This window comes from Macaca mulatta, chromosome 3, assembly GCF_049350105.2.
Source record: "Macaca mulatta isolate MMU2019108-1 chromosome 3, T2T-MMU8v2.0, whole genome shotgun sequence".
Taxonomy (NCBI): domain Eukaryota; kingdom Metazoa; phylum Chordata; class Mammalia; order Primates; family Cercopithecidae; genus Macaca; species Macaca mulatta.
Genome location: NC_133408.1, coordinates 155,698,314 through 155,716,314, shown reverse-complemented (window position 1 = coordinate 155,716,314; position 18,001 = coordinate 155,698,314). Strand labels below are relative to the sequence as shown.

The following is an 18,001-nucleotide window of genomic DNA, read 5'->3' as shown; positions in this document are numbered from 1 at the left end:
GTATACAACTCCCCAGATCTCAGTAGTTGTAATAAAATAGTTTATTTTTCATTTATGCTACGAGTCCAAAATAGCTTATAAGGAAGCTTTGTTCATCAGAACCACTTGAGGCCTGAGCTGGTGGAAGCTCTGTTTGGACACCTGCTTTGGCGATCACTGAGTCAGCTGCAGAGGAGAGCTGTACAGTCAAGCACTGGCAAGAAGGTGTTTCAACCCTCCCTCTTCATTGACCAGAACTAGCCTCATGGCCACTACTAACTTTGAGTGAGTTACAAGTACAGAAGAATTGAATTTGAGTGAAAATGGTCAACACTGGTGGTAATTGTCATATGTACATATTCACACACACACACACACACACACACACACACATACACACACACATTTTGCCCTTTCTATTTCCCGGGGTGATAACCAACTTGCCTTACAAGACTCTTTAAATGTGGTAAGCCCAATTTGTTTTACTTGCTGACTTCTCTAGGAAGGATTTGTAAAATCCAGAGAAACTGAGGCCAGATTATGATGATCGAGAGACAAGTTATTTTCTCCCAGGGGCTTTCACCTAACAGTGACAATATTGTCCTCTTAATGGCACATTTAAATCTGTGCTTGCTACTCAATTTTTTCTATTAAGCACGTGTAAAGTATTCCATAGAGGAAAAAAAGAAAAGAATTGGACTGGTGTTTGTAATCGCAATTTGTGGAAATCATGAGCTCATAAATATTGCTCCTCCTCTTTACCATTATACGAAAATAGGAGAAATGAATGTAACGTCAAAAAGAGGAACTAAATCATGGTTTATATAGCTTGGCCTCCCTTAGAAGTAGAAAAAGACGAGAAGTGGGAGTAAATAGAAAGATAATGCTTATGGTACATACCAAACAAATGGATAGACTGACTCTCATGGATTCTGCACCTGAGCCACCAGCAAAGGTACTTTTTCCTCTGAATTATTTAATTGGAACTACAAAGTATAAAATCACTCGTATTTGGGGCTTTAAAATCATATGGCTATAAATTTCAATTTAGGTTAAATGTTTAAGATTATTAACTTTTAACTTACATTAGCTCAGAAAGAAATAGATACAACTTTTAATGCTATTTGTTTATTATGAGTGATATTTGATTATAATGCTTCAGTGGTGAATTCACTAGAAGGAAAAGGAAATGGTAAATTGGATAATTGCTTTGTAAGACTTCTAAATGTTACTCTTTTTGGACTGTGCAAAGTGGTTTCAAATATCACTGAAGTTTATAGAGAATTGGCGAGCCTACGTTTTGTCTCCTTTTATGCAATATATATGTCTCTGAAGAATTGGTTGAAAATATGATTACTATATGTAATGTAGAATATATTAATCTAGCATTGATTAATCATCTCAAAAAAACACAAGACAAAATGGTTATTTTACAAAGTATATTTTTGATAAAAATATATTTCACAAATTTGAAATTTTGAAAATTCTATATTCTTAAAGTACAGCATACATAAATTTGAATTTAGTAAAATTTAATAATTTTACTAATTTAAATAAATAATTTAAATGAAATTTAATAATTTAGTAAAAGTGACATTTATTTCTGATTATCAATGTAAATACACTTGTGCCTTATTGATTATTTCTTGTATCATGTTGAATTCTATTTCAGATAGCTCTTTAAGTAAATGAGTTATTTACATATAAAAACTGTTAAGTTACGTATAAAAACTGTGAGTCAGTTGAACCATATATGAATGGTATAAAACACAAGTTATTCAAACTCATATTTGTAAAACTAAGTTTCATTATTGCTTGAAGCATGACAAATTATATAATAAATAAATTAGCAAAACACTTTATAATCTTTTAGGGCAAAAATGAAGAAATCTTTGTAAATTTTTGTTACTTCATCTTTTAATATGAGCAAATATCAAAAACAAAAGCAAATATAATAAGAAAATGTCCTCTTCGAGTCACATATTAAATTAGGATTTGTGAAATACTAGAAAATAGGATTTGTGCTACTATAGTGGGACCTAGTGTCATATTTTTATAGTAATATGTTATTGCAAAAGAAAGAAAAAGCCTAACATTTTATCTGTTATTGTGTACTTTAAGCAAGGAGAGCACAACCAAACTTCATAAGATATTTTTGTACCACAGAACATCAAATTTTTTCCTTTGGCTATCATTAATTTTCATTAGCACACTTTTCACTTTTTTGGGAATTGTGTCAGAATTTTGAGAAAATAAAATAATAAATGGCTTAATGAGCATAATTAAGATGTTAGCGTGTTCAATTTGGCTAGAAATATAGTTAGTTGCTTAAACTACATAAAGCTGACAAGAAGAGGGAATTCATGCTTCAGATGCTTGCATAATTTTGCACGACTAAGTAATTTGGCTTACTCAGTTTAGGTATTTCTTTTCTTGTCCATAATGCTCATTTAAAGCTACGAAGAGTTTTAACTGATATTACTTATTGAAGATGAGGGAGAAAAGAGAGAAATAATCATTAAAAAAGACTCTGTAGGCTCCAAAATGGACCAGAAACTCTTTCATAGCATTATATTGAAAAAATTTAGATGACAAATATAGGGTGCTCGGAGAAGACTTCTTCCAAAATGTGTTAAGCTTTCAAAAACAAAAGTTTGGGTAGTTCTTCAGTTTTTAAGGAAGGCTCAAACCTATCTATTTTATTTTAATTCAATGCATATAGAATAACACAAAAAGGGGTAATATTTTCCTAATTTTACAAATAAGGAGATTGTGACTCCGAAATATTAAAAGAAATATTGTGTGTGTCTGCATGAATAGTAAATGGGGGACAGAGAATTTGAAGATAGGTGTCTGATATGTGTCAGATTTCAGATTCAAGGCTGAATAATGTACAGCCATGTCCTACAGGGGACTGGTGTTTAGTGGGAAGCAGGACAGCAGATGTGCAAGTGAATAAGTACCTTCGGTGTGACAGAAGTTCTGTGTGTGACTGTATTAGAATACAGGTGAGAAAAGAAAGTGGGGCTGGACCACTGAATTTGGGGATGCCTAGGGAAGGCTTTTAAGGTAAGGCAACAGTCAAAAGAATTGTCAGGAGTCCAACTTCCCTAAAAAGAGCTAAAATAATGTGGGCATTTTTGCATGTATTCATCTCCTAATCACTTCCTAGCCCTACACTCAACATATTATTTTTTTTTAATTTCCCTTAGAATCCTGATTTCCATTTTTCCCATGACTGCTCATTCCCTACTAAAGTTACTTTCAGTCACCACGTACTATTTATAATCACAAACCCATTTCAGTTTGGAATACCTTTTTCTTATTGTGTTATTCTATATGCATCGAATTTCAAATGCATAAATTAACTGTTGAATAAAATTCAATTTGTAATGTTATTTGTGCTTGCTTACTTTTTTTTTGGAACATCTAGGACCATGTTAACTGTCATAAGTGAAAATAAGAAGAGGAAGAAAGGAGAAAATGGGAAAAGTGAGTCAAAGGAAGACAAAGGAAAAGAGAATAGAGAAAAAAAGTGGGAAAGAAAGAGGGGGCAAAGGAAAAATAAACGCTTGTTAATAAATGTGAGCAGTGCTATGCTTTCACTCTTCTGCATGTGAAAGTATCAAAGCATTGAGATACAGGAAAATTTTAGGGAATATGATGAAAGAAGGATAAAATTTTAAAACAGAACCTAAGAGAGTATGGGAAAGATCAGTGGAGGCCTAATGTATGAAATCAAAACTCTTGCTACGATTGGAAGTCCACAAATCATTGTCCAAGTGCTCCGCTTTAGTTGTAGTTATTTCAAAATAAAATTCAGTATTAAAGAAAAGATAGGATTTAAAAAAAAGTACCAATAAGGTCAACTTAAGCTAAGCCTTCCATATGGTATAAAATGTATATGTGGAACAGAATTATTTGATCACAGGATGTGAAAATGGCAAAGTATGCTAATGGCCATTTAGTCCAAAACCTTCATTTAGGAGATGAGGAGATGAAGGTATGAATGCCTTTACCATGCACAAACAAGAAAACATTAGGAGCCCCACATCCTGGGCTCTATTTGTATTAAATGGAGGCCTGTTAACATTGATATGGAAGATGGCATATTTGTGGGCTACACCTAGAAATTGTAAAAGCAAGCCCTTGAGAAATCAAGTAGAAATTCTAAAGAATCACACACACACACAATAGATAGCTTAAAATACACACAAGCCTGGGTGTAGCTATGGAGAAGCCCACATGAATAAATTATCTCTCTGTTTTGTAATATCTTGTTTACCTATGTTTTTAATGTCTTTTGCTAATTGTGGTTTGATTATGATCTTAGAAGTAGGACTGATATGAAGTTCATTTAAAAAAATATTTTTTATCTTAAAATCTATTTGACACCTATGATACATATTTTTAGAGGCAAATGTTTCAGAAATAATTGTATCTAATATTCAAATTTTTATAGACAAATGTTTCAGAAATAATTGTATCTAATATCCAAATTTGTTTATGCTACATGCTCTGCTCCAAGCACACTCCATGACCTGTCTTCGAATGTGATTTAAGAGAATGAAATCCCTCTCTCCCTCTGGCTGTTTCTGTCTTTCCAATGGCTGGGAGCCTCTGGGGCAGTGTAGGCATACGTGTCCCACTCTACTCTCAGCACAGGCTAAAATTCTTTCGAGGAGTAACCAGGACTCCTTCAGCATCAGGACCAGGGCCAGGAGAATGAAGTCCTTGCCTCAGGTACAAAATTTAAGGGAACACAAAACAAAACAACTCCGAAATCAAGATAAATAATATATTAATGCAATATTTTTAAAAAATCAAAATGTGTGCCCCAAACTCCGTAATGCATAAAGTATCAAAGGATCAGTAAAGGCGCTGTGCTGAGCCATATTGGGGACAAAAGAGAAAGAAAATCGGTAAAACCAATCTGAGAGCTGGGGAAGAACAGGGCATTTTATTTTACTGGTAAAGTAGATCTTAATAATCAGGCAGCCACGTGACAAAGAATGTTATAAAAATAATAGAATGATAGAAGCAGTCATTCAGTCTGCCAACCTAATCTTTTTGACATGCTAAAAGTCCTGATTAAACATGTGGCCTGAGGATGGCCAAGTGGGGACCATGCTTTGGAGATGTTGCTAAAAACAAGGGCATAAGGACATTCACAGCTGGACATTTCTCCTTGGCAATGCATTTTTCTTTTCTTTTTCTTTTTTTTTGGCACTGCAAAGACATCAGAGTTGGTAGAAAGCAAATGTGCTTGAGTTTAACGGGATCAACTTTAAAAACAAAAACAAAAAACCTTTGAGTTAGCCATCTGAGATAGATGCTGGCAGGTTTGCTGTAGGCCCAATGGCACAGTAAGAAGTACGACATGGAAATATGTCAACTGTAGCGTAGCGAGAAATTGCGTTTTGTAAAATAGTCCTTCGATATCTTAAGTAAATGTGATGATTGATCATGTGGGTGTGGTTGCTTCCTTTCCCTTAGCTAATTTCTATTCATTCTCTAGTTCTTGGTTTAAATATTAGTTCTTTAAGGAAACTATCTCTAATTTCTCAGAAGAGATTAGATCTCCCATTTGTATGCTCATTGGACCACATATGTAACACTCATCAGAATGATGTGTTTCAGTCAGGGAAACAGAAATTGTACTAAGTGTTTCAAGGAGATTGAACCTAATAGAGGGGATTGGTTACACAACTGGTGAAAGTATTGAAAGCAATAACTGAAAATGAGCTAACTCAGAGACCGAGAGTGTATTTGTGACTTCTGGGGGTGCATAGCAAGGCTAGAACCACCAAAGAGGAAAATTTGACAAGGGATAGTATGGCAGAAGAGGAAAAATCAGGGCCAAGGCTGGGACCCCTGTGAAAGGTTTCTAGTCCCTTTCAGAGATACCACCACGAAACAAAGAGAGAAGAATTAATATCCGAGAAAGGAAGATCCGTGATTTCTCCGCTCCTACTACCTTCTAATCTTGCACCAGCGCCTCTTATTGGCCAAACCAAACTGGAGGTCAACTGGCAAAAAATTCTGGAATATGTAGTTTGCAGGGATATCTGGTGCCCTATGATAATAAAACAGAACTTGGGAGAAAGGAATTAGGCTGAGGCAAATATTAATACTTAATATTAGTATCTTAAAGAATTATATATTTATTAATGCTATTATGAGTGTAATGCCAATCTCTCTAGGCAGTCTGTAATTTCCATGGATCAGGAATGTATCTGCCTTGTTCATGAATATATTCCCAGTCCATTTCATAGCTCCTAACTCATAGAAGCTTTTAAATAAATAAAAATATACCTGAATGAATACCATCAATCCTACCATGCTTTCAAGAGTTATGACTCTTGAAGGAGTACATATTAGTTACGTACTCCTTCAAGTGTGATTTCGAATAGGAGCTCAGTGATATACCAGGAGATAGTAAAGCTTCCATCTGAAGAAAGTGAGGGATGGAGATGAGGGAGAGAAAGAAAAAGAGGTGCATTTGAAATCGACAGAGTTTCAGAGCCTGGAAAAATTATTCTCTCTCTAAGCCTGGACTGTTTTATTCATCTCACCCTCTCATACGGTCACCCAGTACATATATCAACTTGGGAGGATGTTTATAAGGAATAGGAAGACTAGCATCATTTGAAGGATGGCCATTGAGCTCAAGATGCATGACTAAAATTAAAGAATAGTCCTCTTAATGTCTGTTTCAAGACAATGGTTAGCTGGCCCTATGTACTTTACCATTAAGTCAGAGCAGAATCTCTCTTCTCTCCTTACAATTTCATCTAATCCCATGCTTTAAGGGATGGGTCACAGACATGAGATTTTAAAACCTGGGGACACTTTTTTCTGTTTTCTGCCTTTTTCTTTGATTCCAGTTACATATATATCAGGGCACTTGAAGTTATCTCACAGCTCACTGGTGTCCTCTTAATTTTTTCAGTCTTTTTCTGTCTTTGTTTAATTTTGTACAACAATTTCTGTTGCTATTTATTTAACTCTCCTAATTTTTTTTATGCAGTGTCCAATTCATTGCTATCTTACCTAGTTGTTTAAAATTTTTACTTCATTATATATTTTATTTGGTTTGCTAAAATAGTAAAGGAAGGAAGAGTTTTTTTTTTTTTCTCTTTGTCCAATTATTGTTAATTACTACTGGTAAAGTGAATGATCAGAGGAGGAGTGCAAAACAGAAAGCAATAACCACAACTGTGACAACAAAGAAATCAAAAATAACCAGCCAGGCGTGGTGGCTCACGCTGTAATCCCAGCACTTTGGGAGGCTGAGGTGGGCAGATCACGAGGTCAGGAGTTTGAGACCAGCCTGACCAACATGGTGAAACCCCATTTCTACTAAAAATACAAAAGTTAGCCGGGTGTGGTGGTTCACCTGTAAATCCCAGCTACTCAGGAGGCTAAGGCAGGAGAATTGCTTGAATGTAGGAGGCAGAGATTGCAGTGAGCCAAGATTAAGCCACTGCACTCCAGTCTGGGCAACAGAACGAGACTCTGTCTCAACAAAACAAAACAAAACAAAGAAAACACCCACAACATCACCACCACTGCCTAACTAATTTGCTCAAAGGATAAGGGATGTCATTGCTATTTGTCCAGCCTGTTGGTATTTCCTGATTGCAAATTTTTCCAGCCTTCAGGCTGGGATTTATATTGTCCAGTATAATTTTTATTTTAGGCATTGTACTTTCTTCCTCTATAACTTAGATTTAGGTTTTAAACATATCTTTCATGGCTCTCCTCAACATGCTTATGCTTTCGTCTACCTTCTTGAACATATGGTGTGGGGTCATAGTAGCTGTTTCAATGTACTTTTACTATTTCTGTCATTTGCATCATTCACTGGTCAGTTTTTGTTGAATGATTTTTCTCCTTCTCATTGGTCATATTTTCCTAATTTCTTACATGTCTAATAATTTTTGATTGGATCTCAACCATTGTGAGCTTATGGAATTTTTAGTATTTTTTTTTAAGAAAATACTTTTGAGCTTTGTTCTGGGATGCAATTAAGTTGCTCCAAAACATATTTATCCTTTCACAACTACTTTTTCAACTTTGCTAGGTGGAACCAGAGGAGGCTGGTTTTGTCCCCATTACTAAGGCAATACGATTCTGAGTACATTTCTTGATGCATGTCCTGTGTAATATAATATTTCTCCCCTCTGGCTTTTGGAAATAACCATTCCCAGCTTTATATGATCTCTGGAAATTGCTCCTCCTGCTCCTCTCCAGTCATTGCCTGGTCTCATGTAGTTTGCTTACACACATGCCCTGATCAGTACCTGCTTGAAGACTCTAGGGGAACCCTCTGCAGATCTCAGGAGCTTCTTCTCTTTGCAGCTCTTTTTACTTTGGTAAACTCTGCCCTGCAAATTGTAACAGCATTGAGCCTCCCAAATTCTCATCTCTGTCTTCTCAATGCAAAAAGAACACTGGACTCTGTTTAGATTCCCTCTTCCTGGGTTTATTCCCTACTTTATTTTTCTTCTATCAGGATCCTACTTCTGTGGTCCCTGTTGTTCACTGTTGGAAAATTGTTTCGTATGTTTTGTTTGATTTTTTTAGTTGTTTAAGGTATGAGGGTAAATATGATCCTTGTTCTTCTATCTTGGCTGGCAATGAGAGTCCTTGACATTTTTTAACTGAACTAAACCTTTTGTTCAAATTGCTCCTAAATACCACGTTTTTATTAATTCAAAGTTTAGGTGTACTTGGAGGGATGAGTATTACTCTGCACCCTCAATAAGAAAGGGTTTACTATCTATTATTTTTGAGAAAAAGTGGTCACAGAGAGATTTATATTTGTTAAAACTATTCTACTTCCTGTATTGGGAAGAAATGAAAAATCTTCCAGAAATTTTATCTTTGTTTACATCCAAGGTGCTTCCTGAATTAGTATGGATGGAAAACAAATATTTAATCCAGTGAAACAAATCAATTCAGGTTTCAGTAGTATTTTATAAACCAGTTAAATCTGGCACTTCATATTATCTGAGATTAGATATGTCCATGCATTATTTCACCCATTAAAAATGCAAATATCCCAAATATAAAGGTTTTTATAATGATATTAAGAGATAAGCATATTTGTCTTGTTGAATGAAAAAAAATTCCATTGTAACAAGTTCTCATTTTTGAAAAAAAACAAAAACAAAAACAAAAAACAAACTCTACCACAAGGAGAAGAAGAAAAATCCAACTGAAGAATAAAAATTTCAACAGCTAGGTCTGGGCGCAATGTCTCATGCCTGTAATTCCAGCACTTTGGGAGGCCGAGGTGGGCAGATCACTTGAGGCCAGGAGTTCAAGAACAGCCTGGCCAACATGGTGAAACCCCATCTATACTAAAAGTACAAAAATTGGTCTGGTGTGGCAGTGGCGCCTGTAGTCCCAGCTACTCAGGAGGCTGAGGCAGGAGAATTGCTTGAGCCCAGGAGGCAGAGGTTGCAGTGAGCTGATATCGTGCCACTGCACTCCAGCCTGGGTGACAGAGGGAGACTCCATCTCAAAAAAGAAAAAAAAAAATTCTGACATAATGTCAAAGAAAATATTCTATGTTTAGATTAGTGTTAGAAGAAATCTATTTTGAATTTAAGATTGATCAATCATTTTTTAAAAGAAATTCAGACTTTCTCACATATTTCTTTATTTTAATATGCTACTGATTGAGCATATGAAATGCCACAAAAACTCACTAACAGTGCACTGCATTCTTTCCAAAGGAGACCAGTGAGAATACTGTGGTTTGGATAAAATATGTTTAGAATTCATAATTTTAAAACTCCAAATCCTGATTTTACATTAATTATTCTCATTTAAGAGTGATGCACACAAAAATTAATGTTTAGCACTTTGATTCAGGACAAAGCTATATGTCCGGAAGGCATTATTTTAATATAAACAAATATGATGTGGGTTTGAGTCACACTCACATGCCTTCCAATCACCCTTACTCTACCTCTGAATGCTAATATAAGAACATGAAAACTCTTCTTATGAATTTTTAGTGTTAGTTTCACTTCCTTTAGCACAATATTAAAATAGCATTCCCCTAACTATACACTCTGCAAGAAAATAATGTGACAATACAAATGCAAACATTTTATTTGAAGAGTGGGTGCCAGGGTTGTTGCTGTTGTTTTTCCTTAGTATCCCCAACTATGTGATATATAACCGTGTGACTGTGGTGGTTTGGTTACCGATAAGGAAGGTAGGTCATAGTTTTTTAAAAATTTTTTTATGCCATTGAATTATAGTTCTAGTTTCTCCAAAATAAAACTGACAAGAATGTCCAGTGTCATTACGTGTATTCAATATTGTATTGGATGTCCCAGCTGTTACAATGCAATTTATTCCCTGAATTCTAAAATTTACTAGATAACTTTTTTTCTATTGTAAAAATAATTCATGCATATCATTGAAAATCTTGAAAATAGAGTGAAGTTGAGAATGGGCATTTACAGTTCCACCCAAAGAGGAGGAGCTTTAACAGAAGTTAGGCCTTCTGATTAACACTGAGCAATTTTAAGTAAGAAATACAAGACTAGTAGTAAAACTATGAAAGCAAACAAAGTATAACAACCATACTTTTATAGTTATTAATAGTTAATTTTAGATTAAGTGTGAAAAAGATATTGGTCTTTTGGCATATGTAATTATTTGGATGTTAAAGCCAACAGAAACAAACTTTTCAATTTCAGAATTTACTTGGTGGGGAAACAAGATAGGGAGGAGAAAGTATATTTGGTTTTGTCAAATTTCCATTTGGTTTTATGTTGGCTGTTGTAAAGCAGTTTACCGCATGGATGCCCTATTGCCTAGAGTCTATTTTGAATTTAAGATCGATCAATAATTCTTTTAAAATAAATTCAGACTTTCTCACATATTTCTTTATGTGGGTTCCATCCACATTGGCCTCCTGTTTCTGGAATACTCTGACCACAGGGCTTTGTACTGTCTATTATCTCTGTCTAGTACACTCTTCCTTGCCAGAAATCCCTAACTAACTTGAAGTCTTTGCTTAAATCTCGCCTTCTTTATGAATTCTCTTCCAATAGCCCTATTTAAATTTGTAGACCTCTGCTACTTGTCAATCTTACTTCCTTTATCTGGGTCCAATGTTTTCATACCATATTTTACTTATGTATTAGAGTTATTATTTTTCCCCCACTGAAATGTAAACTCTAGTGGAGCAGGAATGTTTTTTGTCTATTTTATCTATTGACGAATTCTCATCACTATCCAACACATAGTAAGTACATAATATATTTTTGTTAAATGGAGTGAATGATTGAATAAGAGATAATTTCATAGGGTATAAGATTCTAGGTTGACGGCTACATTTTTGTTAGTACTTTGAAATTATTATTTTCCACTCTTCCATTATCGTCATTGAGAAATCATCCATTAGTCAAATTATTGTTCTTTTTAGCTAATCTGTCTTTTCCTTTTGGATGTTTTAAGAACTCTTTGTCTTTGATATTCTGCAGTTTCGCTATAATATGTCTAGGTATAGATTTCTTTTACGTAATTCTGATAAAGACATTGAACTTCCTAGATTTGAAGGTTTGCATATTCATCATATCAGGAAATGTCTGTCATTATATTTGTGAATATTTCTTCTACATCTTTTTTTCCTCCATTTATGAAACTCTAATTAGACAGATATATGTTGGAATCTCTATTTTTACATCTTTTAACTTTCATATTTTCCACTCTTTTGATCCTGTGTGTTTCATTTTGAGTAACTTATCCAGATATGTCTCACAGTTCACAAATTTGTCTTCATCTTTGTCTAATCTGTTGCTTAATCCAAACTTTGAGTTCCTAATTCTAGTTATCACATTGCTTACTTCAAAACATTTTATTTTGTTCTTTTTCAAATATGTCTGGTCAGCTCTCATAGTATTTTCTTTCTTCATTGCACTTTCAGTAGTCTCTTTTATTTATTTAAATACATCAGGTAAACTCATTTTGTAGGCTTCTTCTGATATTATAAAAGCAGCCATCTTTGACGGCCTTACTTGGCAGTTACTAGTTTAAATCTTGATTCTCCCTCATGGTTGTTTGTTCTTTGGAATTTGGTTGACTTTTCACTGTGAGTCAATCTCAGAGCATTAACTGTGGGACTTTCTTAAGGTATGTATTAAAGTGAATTTGTCTATAGAAGGTTTGGGTTCCTTTTGTCAGGAAACTGTGTATCCTACCAACCCTGGATCACTTTAATCTGCTTTTTCCAATATGGTTATTTTGAACTATATAGGTGATGTGAATTCTTGCCTTAGGCACCTGAGATGGAGGCTTGTGATTAGGAATTGAAGATCATTAAATTTCTCCAACCTCTTTCTGTCCTCCACTCAGAGGCAAAGCTGCAATAGGCAGGTTGTCTCCATAGACACTATACAGGGATATTTCTTTCAGACACTGATGATAATGCTCTTTTTTTGAGGGTCCTGGTTTTGGTAGGTTTTCTTTGTTATACTCAGGTCCTGGACTCTGCCTGTCATCCCTCAAGTGCAAACTTATTGAATCTTGAACTCTGGTTTGTCAGGAATTGGCAAGAAGTCCCGGGAATATTCCTACTCTGAGACTTACTTGTCTTTGTAGATCTGCAGTTTCTTGTGTTTCTCCTGGTTGGGGAATTCCTTGACTGTCTTCCCTTGCCAAGACAGGTGTCAAAATGAGTTTTATAACTGCTAGTTAACATTATTGGGTATACTGTGCTTGTAGGTTTTTCACTTAATTACTTGTCTTCCATTATTGCTGGAAACAGAATTCAAACTTTCATTTCCTGTCAGTGGTTGTTTTACCTGTGTCTATTACTTTGAATTCGTCTGTCTCAGTTTTAATTTGAGTTCAAAAATATAAAGGAAATAGTGATAGTTGATTTTTAATTATGTACCATACTTGAATCTTAAAGTGTTACTTTATTGGTTGTTATAGGAGTTTTGGCATTTTAACTTACAAGCAATCTGAGAAGTTTTGCCTGCTCTAGAATGACCTGATTTTAGTGGATGCCATGGACATTCCTAAGTCAGTAACTGAAGAATTCAGGTCCATTTGTGTGTGGATTCAGTCTGTCACCTGGACCTAAGTTAACCCAAAATAACTTGAGTTCCTGAGAGTATGTCTGAAACTGAAACTCCTTGAGACCTGATAATATCTCTGAGGTCCCTCAACAAATCAAAAGTTTATTTTTGGCTTCTGGGATCTTGGTATTTGTGTAGAAATACTCTGGCTTCTAAGAATTTCCTGTAATTCATTGAGTTCACAGCATCTGCTAGATGTGAGTCTAACAGTTATGGTCTTATATGTGTGTACACCAAAGGAAGCGGCCCCTGTACTATGAGTTGATGGGTGCTGTCTGACCCCTTCTGACCCAGTGATTTTTCTCCTCTGTTCACCTGTGGCCTAAAGATGACTGTTTTAGCTACTTCACATAGGACAGCAAAAGCAGGAGTCACAGTCGCCAGATAGCTCATGGGTGGCGGTGAGATTTGTAGATATCAATCTACACTCTCATGAGCATGAATTTTATTATTAGTAAGGTGACCATCATTTGGGAAGGAAGAGAAAAGATTTAGGACAGGTGAATTTTCAGGGAGAGAAGAGGAACCAGTCTCAAGCTGTTTGAATAATTTACTCTTGTGAAAAGAATAATTTCATAAATCAAAACTTTCCTAAGGTAGGAAGGAAAAAGGTGGGGTGATTGTTATAGAATACAGTTTTATTTGTATTTACTTTTACTTTTTTGCTACAGTTGGCTAGGATTGAATTTTTCCTAGCAATATAGTCTATATTAATCAGCGTTCTTCAGAGAAACAGAATATATCTATTTATCTAGAGAGAGAGAAAGAGAGATAGAGAGATAGGGAGAGAGAGAGAGTGGTAACTGACTCACATGACTGTGGTGGGCTGGCAGACCAGAGATTCAGGTAAGAACTGATGTTGCAGTCTTGAATCTAAAATCTTCTGGGCAGGGTAATAAGTCAGAAACTGAAGCAGGAATTCTATGTTGCAATCTTGAGGCAGAATTGTTGCTTCTTCTGGAAACCTTAGTCTTTACTCTTAAGGTTCTCAACTGATTGGATGAAGCCCACTAATATTATGGAGATTAATTTTCTTTATTCAAATTCTACTGATGTTAATGTCAATGTTGAGGCCAGGCATGGTGACTCATGCCCGTAATTCCAATGCTTTGGGAGATGGAGGTGGGAGGAGCATTTGAACCCAGGAGTTTGAGACCACCTTGGGTAACATAGTGAGATGCCCGTCTCTAAAAAAAAAAAAAATGTCAGTGTAAATCACATTAAAAAATACCTCCATACCAATATCTAGACCGTGTTTGACCAAACAAACTGGGCACTGTAGCCGGGTCAAGTAGACACAAAAAATTAACAATCACAAATCTTATAAAATCTTAGTGGACTGCCTGCCGAATTCACTTAACATGATTCAGTTTGCCAAAACCTGTAACCTTTGGGTTATGCCTTGTGAATACTTCAGTTTAATAATCCAAATACCCAGATGAGTGATATTTCTTAGAGTTATTGTGTTGAGGCTCTACCTTTTTTTTTCTTTTACTTTTTCTTTTTTTTTCTTTCCAAGACGGAGTCTCATTCTGTTGCCAGACTGGAGTGCAGTGGCACAATTTTGGCTCACTGCAACCTCCGAATCCCTGGTTCCAGTGACTCTCCTGCCTCAGCCTCCCAAGTAGCTGGGATTACAGGCACATGCCACCACACCCGGCTAATTTTTGTATTTTTAGTAGAGACAGAGCTTCACCATGTTGGCCAGGATGGTCTCGATCTCCTGACCTTGTGATCCGGCCACCTTGGCCTCCCAAAGTGCTGGAATTGCAGGCGTGAGCCACTGCGCCCGGCGAGGCTCTACCTTTTTTAATAGCTAAATGTCAGTGAATCAACAAATGTTTATAAAAACCTAGGATAAGGAAGAATGTCTGGGAGCCCTTTGTCTCTAGTCTCTTCTATGATTTCCCTTCTCCCCATAAACCTGTACTAAACATTATAATTAAGGGCATTGTGATGTGTTTGCAGAAGGAGTAGAGATAGAGACACGCTGGAGGCACCTGGAGAGCACATTTCCTCACTTCTCTGACTCTTCCCAGATCTCTTTCTAATTGCCAGGATCCTGCAGTTCCCTATAGAAGCATCAATCATATACACAGCAAGGGGTGATGTGCAGAACTCAGTTTGGAAAGACATCTATTCAGTTTCTTGATTTAGACTTCAGCAATGTCAGTTCACTAAATATATTTTCTCTATCGACTTCCAGCTTGGAAACCCTGGACTGATGTTTATCCCTTTCATGTTGCACTTCATTCAGTTTTTCATCCTGGAATGAGAATTATTACCCTCATATCCTCTGCTTGGCTTATTCTGCATTTTCTCTTAAGGTCTGTCATGACAACCTCTCTGTATTGATTAGGGGAGTCCAGTCTTCTGTATCAAAAAGATCTCATAGTATAGAGGTGCAGATAAGATAGGAGTTTATTTTCTGTTGTGTGAATAGTCCAAAGTCAGGCAGGTGGTCTGAAGATCTTGGTAGAATCTTTTCTCCTGAAGGTCAACCAGTACATTTGTTGGTAGATTGGCTCTGTCCTTCTCAAATGTGTTTTTGTCTCTGGTTCAAGGCAATTGTCCCAGTGGTCACCATTATCCAGCTTGTGAGAAGTTGTAAAAGAGGAAATTGAGGGCAGGCTTCTTGTCTAAAGGAGATAACTTCAAAGTCGCATGCCTGACCTTCATTCACATCCTGTGAGCCTGAACTTAGTCACACGGTGACACCTAACTGCAAGGGAGGCTGGGAAATGCAGGGTTTACCTCAACAACCAGGTATTCAGCTAAAACTCAGAGGGTTCTATAAATAATCAGTGGTCTATGCTACATTTATACCAGGCATTACATTTTTTATTATTGATCCTTAAGACTTTTTTGTTATAAATAACAACTACTTTTGAGCTGGCTTTAACAAAAATGGGGAATTTATTAAAAAGACACGGGGAATTCAAGGGTGAGAATGGACTTCAGGAAGAGACTGGAAACAGGAACTGAAAATTTTTAGAATCCTTCCTCTGTCTGCATCTCTGCTTCTCTCTGTATTTCTGATCCTTTCTTCTTTTCATAGCCTGGCTTTCTGTGACCCTCTGGGCACATGAGAAAAAGAGCACCTTAAGAGCATCTGAAGAGCCCCCAAGTTAACCTGTGGCAATTTCAGCTGCATGTGGAACTCATTTGACTTCTCTAAGTCCCAGTTCCAAATTTCTGGGTGGAGGAATCTGATTGGTTCAACTAGGGTCAGGTGTCTACCTCTGCTGCCCTTAATTGTTGCAAATGCGGTGGGAGTCATACAGTACAACTGGAGCTGGTAGGACCCAGCTGTATGTGGGAGTACATTCTGAAAAATAAAGATAGATTCCTTAAAATGTGTCCACAACCTCGAGTCTTATCAGTATTCTTATTAATCCATCACTTCAAATATGAATGATCCTCATATTTTGTTTCCTCCTCTACCAGTTTATGGCTAGCGTATCTCATAGAGACCAGAGGAGTTCATAGCAAATCTTATTGTTTGGGAGTTGTGAAGAAAATGGAGAATCCCTTGGGCCTCTGAAGATGTACATTCTTCTAGCCATATGGGGAATCTTTTCATCATAGAAAATTGTGCTTGGGAAAGAAAAAGAGCTGCTCTGACAGCTGCCCACTGGTTACTAGCCTGGCACAGTGTTCTCTTGATTAACCTAAATGGCACCAGTATCTTGTGATATCACTCTGTGATCATGATGAAAAGGGATAAACCCCAAACCAGCCCATAGTCATATCTGAACAAGGACTGTGTGCAAACCACAAAAAAGACCAAATAGCTTTCCCTCCTGGTTAACATGAGTGACTATTTACCAATTGCAGCCTTAAACTCACTGTTTTTCTGCTTCTTAGAAAATCACTGATATCCAGTTGTTGAATTAGCCCCACTTTTTGATAACATTCAGTCTCTAGCTAAGTCCTTCTTTGAACCCTTCCAAAAAATCATGTAATACAAGCCCCACTTCTGTTACCTGCTCCCCATAGCACCTTTTTGCAGATACTTCAGAGCTCCTCATGGGATATGGTGGTCGCTGCTTCAGCAAATAATACATCCAACTTTTACTGCCTCTGTGCTTCCAGTGGTCTTTGGATGGTGGTCATTAACATTCTTTTCTAAAGAAGCTGAGAATGAAAAACAAAGAAAACAAAGCACACATTTCCATACACAAGGGACTCTGTCCATTTTACCTTTGTCCAGTTGTACTGAGCATGTTTTTAGATTAATGAGTTGACTTGTTTAGAAGATGACTAAAGACACCTATTATAACTTGAGTAGTTCCATAGTTTGTTGCAAGATAACATTGTAACAACAACAGCAACTTTTTTCACTTAGTTATTAAAAAATTACTAAAAATTTAGAAAAATCCCCATAAAGATGATTTATTATTTATGACATTAACATGATGAGAATATATTAATTTAAATTGTTCCAGCTCTTTTTCACAGTTCTAGATATTTAAAATTGCTCATGCAATTTAAATTTGGAATCATAATTATCTTTTAATTTTTGCTTTTACTGGCTATATCCTGCCTTACTGATACATTCCTCCTGGGAACCTCTGAAAAAACTCTTACAGCACTTTTTACTTAGCGTGCATTATTAATTAAATTTTAATAGATATGCATCTGTTTTCAAACCTCTGTAATTTACAATGATTGTAAATTTCTAGACAGTATAAGAGAATTTTTTCCAAGTCTCCTACAGGACTTGATACTTTATACAAAATAATTGTATTTTAAATAAATGACTGATATCTGGATGGTGGGGGAAATTTGGTGACATCCCAGAAAGATCGCTAGATTGCAAATTCCTTGAGGAAATACATTGTGTCATCTCTAGTAGATAGAATTTCATGTTTCGTGGATGTGTTAGTTCATCATGGTTGCCCTATAAA

At 36.1% G+C, this 18,001-nt stretch overlaps 1 protein-coding gene across 2 annotated transcripts in view; it reads left to right on the top strand.

The window, feature by feature from the left end:
• Positions 1 to 821: 821 nt before the first annotated feature.
• The window catches only part of TFEC (transcription factor EC), a 199,884-nt gene continuing 182,704 nt past the window's right edge, over positions 822 to 18,001 (top strand). The window contains exon 1 of one of the 2 annotated variants that reach the window (XM_028846202.2): positions 822 to 934. The gene's annotated coding sequence lies outside the window, so the exon portion shown is untranslated. The remainder of the gene's footprint in view (positions 935 to 18,001) is intronic. The other variant, XM_028846203.2, reaches the window with a different exon arrangement.